The following is a 6,000-nucleotide window of genomic DNA, read 5'->3' as shown; positions in this document are numbered from 1 at the left end:
TTCCTAAACAGCCAGCCTGAGCTCTGTGCTGCCCATCCCTGTAAGTGATGCACAACAGATACAGAGAGATTTGGGTTTCCTTAGGGCTCCAGCCTGGGGCTCTACTCTCGGTTCACACAGAAGCCATCTCTTCTGTGCAAAGTTAAAAAGCAAAATGGTGGCTCTTCTGTGAATGTGAGAATGTTACGGTGCAAATCATGCCTAGTGTAATGTAACTGAGAAATTCAGATAGCTGGAAAGTTACATGTTTCTATACGAATCACTGAAATGCATATACAGGATTCAGACTTGTGAGCATGCTTTCACCACAGTATAGTATTTGCATGACTGCTATCTTTCTGTTCGTACTTATGTGAAGTTGCTTTTGACAATGAAACCATTTGCGTATCTGAACAGTAATATAATTCCTAGAACAGTATGCCAAAAAGGCTAATTTACATAAGAATTTCATAAACTTACCTAAGTCTTTTGAAAAATCATTGTCACCATTTTGTGTGACACACTGGTTACTGCATTTCTGCAAAAATCATCAGAAAGACAAAGTAAAAGCAAAAATATATTGGACTTGAAGTTACAGCAGTGTAAGGGTGAACGTATTCTGAACATTTCCTTACATTAGGGATAGGGCAGAGAGGGTATCTACAGTACTGGTATGAACACTCCTAACACTGCTTCTACTTAGCAACTGTCATTCAGTCAGCAATTTTAATATAATCACTTAGGAATTCTTTTTTCATTATATATATTATGTTTGTCTGTGTCATTGGCACCTGGCACTCAAGATGTCCAATCAGAGCACAACTTTTATGTTTTATGAAAACTTAATAAGTATTCTTCTGATAATACACCCTATTTCACAAGCATTGGTTTGCATGGCATACCAACAATATCTGTTAACTGGACTAGTAGAAACCATCAAGTTGAACAGAAAAAGCCTCAGGACAGAGCCCTGGGTTCCAGCTGACACATACTTGGTGGCTTTGCAGTTGCCCACCTCTACTGTAAATTTGATCTGGGACACTCCTCCCGGTCTAGTGTCATTAGCTCATTCTACCTAATACAGAGAGAACATTTGAGAAGGCTAACCCACTTAGTTTCTTAACCTTGAATTATCTTTTGCTCCTCCTTTCTCCCTTTCCACTTTACTGAAAAAAAAACTTTGGTACAATCTCCCTGTGTTCTGACTGAGTGTGCTTCTCAGCTGATAAGTATATTTTGTGGCAGTTTTTAACTGTTCAAAGTTGAATAAAACAAGAATCAAATTCAGTTTAGAATACATTTTGAATAAATTGCATTTATTTAAACTGTATTTGCTTTAATACTGCTACACACTCAAGTGTGCTAGCTTGCACTGCACTTGAATTTTTTAGTGTTTTAGCTGCTTTTCTGTAAAACATAAAATTCTAAATTCTAAGCTTGTTTCCTGCCTTTCCTTTAACTAATCTAGTCCAGATATAGATTTGCTGTATCCAGGAGTGTTTGTAAGCTTCTGAGCCCCACAAGCCTTTCTGTATTGGAGGGAAGCTTTCTAGCTTATCAGTGAGAGTGGTAAGCACTAGGTAGCCTATCTACCACAAGAGGAGTGGTTTCTGCCCAGAAATTGTAGTATATTGGCCGTTTGGGCAGTTTTTCCATCTCTTTCTACTTTCTGGTTTAAAAGCCCGTGTTTGCACTTTCCCCCCTTTCCTGTAACTAGTCTAGTCCAGATACAGACTTGCTGTATCCAGGACTGTATGTAAGCTTCTGAGCCCACCAAGCCTTTCTGCACTGGAGGGAAGCCTTCTAGCTTATCTGTGGGAGTGATAAGCACTGGGTAGCCTATTTACCACAGGAGGAGTGGTTTCTGGCCCAGAAATTGTAGTTTATTGGCCATTTGGACAGTTTTTCCATATCTTTCAACTTTCTGGTTTAAAAGCTCATGTTTGTGCTTGCTTTCCACCTTTCCTATAGCTAGTCTAGTCCAGATACAGATGTTCTGTATCCATGACTGTTTGTAAGCTTCTGAGTGGTGTCAAAGTCTGCTGTTCAATTTTTCCCTTAGATCTACTAGTTCTCTCCTCTCCTGCACTTTTACTAGCTTATTAATCTAGCACTTTACCGGACTTCTTGTAGCAATTATTGTAGCACACAAAAGTTCTACCAGCACTAAATGTTCTACAAGGAAACAGCTCCAGTACTTATTAATGCTCATCCCTCCAGGCAGGTCAAAAGGTCAGTTCCCTGTGCTTTCTCCTATTAACCTAGTGAACTTGGGCATCCTGAGGCAATGTAGCAACTGCCTCATGTACACTGGCAACCATTTCCTCTTACCTCCCAACACTCAGACTTGCGAGAGATGTACTTATATATCCAAATTGGAAGTCACGCACTCTCCAGCCAAGATCAGAATAGCTGGTCAAAAGGAGAAGGTCAACACTTGTACCACACCTCATGGAACATATAGCCCTCCAGAACACATGCTAGCACTGCCTTCACATAAAAACAAATCACACACCCACCTTCATGGAGGCTCTGAATAAAAATCTATCCAAACAGCAGAGACCTCCAAAGCAGAAACACATTTGACCACCACAACACAACACTAATCATGAGACACATAACTCTCCTAAACAGTGTGCCACTCAACCAAAGCCCCTAAGGCAAAACTGCATGCCCAATACACTAGTCATAGGTGACTCGATAGTGAGGCACACTGATGTCCCACTCACTAGGTAGAATAAGGAGAAACTAACAGTCAGCTGCCTGTCAGGCACTAGGATCCACCACATAATGCATGCACTCAGGTCCCTCAACAACAGGTCCAAATATGACTGTGTCATTGTACAAGTTGGTGTAAATGACCTGAGACATACCTCCCTGGACTACATGAAAAGAGACATGGAGGAGCTCTCAGATTATGCAGCCCAAGCGGGTATGACCCTAGCCCTGAGCAGCATCCTACCATCACCCAGAATGATACCACAGTATAAGCAGAAAATAATTGATTTCAACAATTGGCTAAGTTTCTGGTGTCATTCTAAGGGGATCCGGTATCTGTCTGCCTGGGATGACATGATTGACAAACCTAGATGCTTTGCCAGAGATGGTCTGTATCTGTCACCCCTGGGCTTCTGGAAACTGGCCAAGGCTCTTGCCACCTCTATAGTGCCTTTTTTAGGCAGTGTTCCAAAGACCAAATTACCACTGTAACAGCTACAAACAAATGCAATCTGAGGGTCATGCTGCTCAATGCTAGAAGTCTAAATTTCAAAATGTACTCGCTCAAAGCACTCCTTAAAATGGAGAACATCGACATTTGTGCTATAACAGAGGCCTGGTTCAAGGCAGCAGAAAGCACTCCTGCACTACCAGGCTATAACTCATTCCACACATTTTGGCCCCAGAATTTGGACTGAAGCTCCGAAGGCGGTGGTGTTTCTGTATTCATAAAGGATGCACGCACCTCCAGACTGGTAGCCTAACATAACACATCTGAGATACTTCAGGTGCAGCTAACACTGGGTAAGACAGCTATTCAGGTTATAGCCTGCTACAGGTCCCCAACCATATCCCAAGACTCACACTCCACATTCCTAAGCACCCTGGAGAATATTAAGGTCCAACCTAACACTCTCATACTGGGCGACTTCAACTACCCCTCCATTAACTGGGAAAACTACTTATGTACCAATACACTTGCCCAACGTTTCTTGGAATTCATTAATTCCAATGCACTGGACCAGCTCCTTATTATCCCCACTAGAGGTAGCAACATCCTTGACCTGGTCATTACTAACATGGGCGACCATTGCTTTACACCAGTAGTCAACTCCTCCCTGGTTAAATCCGACCACAAACTAATTCCCTTGGAAATCCACATCCCTCCCACCCCCCCACCCCCACCCCCGCAAAGATAACCACCATGAAAAACTTCTCCAAAGCTAACTTAACTAGTACACACCTATGAATTAATTAAGAATTGTATTTATACTTTTGTAAATTTGAAGTATTAAGGAATGCAAAAGATGTTCAAATGCTTTGGCTAGATCCATATATATGACCCCTGCACATAGACCCTTGTCAATTACCTGGCTGAATTGATCGTAAAATTCCAACATGTTGGTAAATATGGACTTATCTATAGAAAACCACATTGATGTAAATCATGTTTTTTTTTTTTTTAGGAAATAGCAAAAGATTCAGTAAACATCCCTCATAGTATTTACAGTTCAAAGATTTCAGACTAATTGGACATTAATTAGACCTTTCTGGGTTGTTACCCTTTTTGTGAACTGGTTTAATTATAGACTTCTTCCAACAGTCAGAAGGAGCAGAAAATATCAGTAGACGATATGATTGAAGACACACCATGAAACATCTTGAAGGCTATACCATCAGTTCCCCCACCACCTCCACAAAACATATAACAGTCAAGTCACACATGCCGTTTAATTTTGTGGCACTGTACTGTACAGCACAGTACTTTGCTCAGATTAAAACACACAGACAATATTCACTGTTAATAATCAAACCTAGACAGAGTTACATTACAGTAGTGTCAGGCAGTCAGGGAGGTTGGGGTACACATTGTGTTCAATTTGATGTATGGCATTCCCATAGTTATTAATATGTTTCTGCATGAAGCAATGACATGCTTAGGTTCAATATGTTACAGTTCAAGGGAACAAGACTCATGGGACAACTTCACTTCAAAGAAGCACTACCTCATGGAGGCACTTAAGGACTGTGGTAAATGCCTGTTCAGAAAAAGGGGTCCTAGAGAGTCAGAGCATGCTAAAGCATGAAATCACATCCAATATACATGCCACCATGAACAGTAGCTCCTAAGCAAATGGCAGGCTTTCCACTGTGGAAAACCCCCACTAGTGATGCCACTGTCAATTGCATTCTGCCATGTTTTACCCCCATGGCATTAGTTTTCTTCATACACTGTGCCAATATAAGATTTTTTCCTCCAGCGTCATTTATGTGGTTCCATACATATTTGGAAAAGGGGGTCCTAGACAGACAAGGCATGCTGAATTATGGAAAAAGTGTTGGCAGACATTTATGACTAAAGCATGGCAGAATATAATTTCTAGTAACACCACTAGTAGAGGTCCCAAAGCTATCAGACAACTCACAAGCTGTTAAGTGGCAATCTAGCTACTCCACTTTCTTACTAGTATCTGTTACCCTAAGGATCAATACTTGGGCCTGTCTTGTTCAACATATTTATTAACAATTTACACACTGCTGCTAAACATGGCAACCAAATCCAATATGGTGATGATTCTACTCTTATGTACTCAGCCCGGAATCCTACTCAGCTTTAAAAACTCACTTAGGACTCCTTCATCTCCATCAAAACTTAGGTGTCTGACTCCATTCTCATCCTAAATCCAGAGAAGACAAAATTACTCCTTTTCAGCCTTAAGTCCAATACTGATTGGAAAACAAACTTCAGAGTCACCACCTCCAATAATACAATAATTAAAGTTGCGTATAATACTAAACTGCTGGATGTCATTATGGATATCTTTAAATTTGACTTACATATTTCAACAAGCTATCAAAAATATTCCAAAAGATGAGTTTCTTATACAGTTACCTCAGTAAAAGTAGCAGGACAACTGTCACATCCTCCTGTCTTCTTGCCACCCTCTTATGTGCCTTTCCAGTTTTCACCAATCTCCAGGTCACACAGAACAAGCTTGAGTAGTGCTACAATACAATAGCAAAATGTGCATCCAAAAAAGCATACTCTTCTCATCACTGTATTGCTCTTAAGCACTTCAACTGGCTACAGCTACCCCACTACCTCACTCTCTCTCAAGTACAAGTAGCACATAGTGTAGCACATCATCCTAAGAAGTGCCCTGCCATAGGCTATTTGCTACAAAAGTACACCCAAACCTGCAACGCCATTTTAGTGTAAACATCTCCTTATAGTTCAAAAGTCCAGTAACATAGGTGGAGATGCTGTTTATTACAGCCACATTTCCAAATGCTGGAACTCCA

Source organism: Protopterus annectens, chromosome 15.part0 (assembly GCF_019279795.1).
Source record: "Protopterus annectens isolate FY-2018-M chromosome 15.part0, PAN1.0, whole genome shotgun sequence".
Lineage (NCBI taxonomy): Eukaryota > Metazoa > Chordata > Ceratodontiformes > Protopteridae > Protopterus > Protopterus annectens.
The sequence above is the reverse complement of the archived record's forward strand: the minus strand, read 5'-3'. Positions refer to the sequence as shown.